The sequence below is a fragment of the Poecilia reticulata genome, linkage group LG5 (assembly GCF_000633615.1).
Source record: "Poecilia reticulata strain Guanapo linkage group LG5, Guppy_female_1.0+MT, whole genome shotgun sequence".
Lineage (NCBI taxonomy): Eukaryota > Metazoa > Chordata > Actinopteri > Cyprinodontiformes > Poeciliidae > Poecilia > Poecilia reticulata.
In genome coordinates this window covers 23777149-23778261 of record NC_024335.1, presented here as the reverse complement: position 1 = coordinate 23778261, position 1113 = coordinate 23777149, and the positions used below count along the sequence as shown (strand labels likewise).

General features: G+C 46.0%; 1 protein-coding gene across 1 annotated transcript in view; it reads left to right on the top strand.

The window, feature by feature from the left end:
* The window catches only part of grm2a (glutamate receptor, metabotropic 2a), a 48165-nt gene continuing 47052 nt past the window's right edge, over nt 1–1113 (top strand). Inside the window, exon 1 of the mRNA XM_008409855.2 lies at nt 1–796. The gene's annotated coding sequence lies outside the window, so the exon portion shown is untranslated. The remainder of the gene's footprint in view (nt 797–1113) is intronic.

The following is a 1113-nucleotide window of genomic DNA, read 5'->3' as shown; positions in this document are numbered from 1 at the left end:
GAGCAGCCCAAGAGTTTTAAAAACGGAAAGCGCCTCACGGAAGCTACGTTGCGCTCTGAAATACTACTTGTAATGTGGCACCGACCTCCAGCTACAGGCGACGTGTCTGCAGGGCCGCTCATCCGCGAGGAAATCTCTCTGTTCAGGTGTGAAACAAGGCTGTTAGGTTTAAGGTTCCCCAACATTTGTTCAGCAACTGATATTTGAAAACACAACCGGCGGGTACAGAAGGTTTTGCGCGCATAATATAGGGTGAAATCCAACTTTGTACATGTGCTCCACTTGACCAGCGCTAAATTAGATAGACGCTATTTGAAGAACCCCGGATGTGATTTGATCATTTCTCATATAATTTTTTTTTTATTTATTTATTTTTTTTTGCGTTGCATGCAAAAAAGTGACCGCCCTGTTTTTGCAGGATGAAACAGGGGGCGTCTGTTCCGATTGCTTTGCAGCGCGCTGAAGAAATGTGACTTTTGAAGCGCTGTTGGCAGGATCGGTATCCCTCCAGGAATCCAGCGGCGCTCTCTCTGTTTAAGTGCGGCTGTTTCTCCAGCACCGCGGACAGCTCCTGGCGTGCGGCTCAGCTGTACGCGCCGCAAACTTGAGGCAGCAGGCGGCAACACTCGCCCCCCCCACCCCACCCCACCCCCTCTTTTACTCACTCACCCGACTCCAGTGCGATCCACTTGTTTTGAGTCTTAACAGGACAAACAGGCGCTGCGGAGGATATGCGCTCGGTGTTCGCTGTGCGTGCTCTGCACAACAGCGCTGGAAAGAGAGAACTCCCGCACAGGTAAGAAGATGATAAATGCGTTTAATTGTCGGGGTGTGATTTTTTTTTCTTTCTTCTTCTTTCTTTTCTGAACTTCAGGTGGTGATTTGCTGAGGACTTAATCACTCTTAATTGATGGAATTTTGTTATTGCTTGTGCTAGAATTTGTTTGCCAATTAAATCTAAATGATCGAGAATCAGACGATAACAAAATGGTTAACTGATGCATGCGATGAAGGAATGCACGTTTATTTTCTAAAACTATTTTACACTTCCTTTTTCTCAATCTTGTTTGTTTTGTTTTATCGCTACATCTTCCCCCCTCCTGTCATATATAT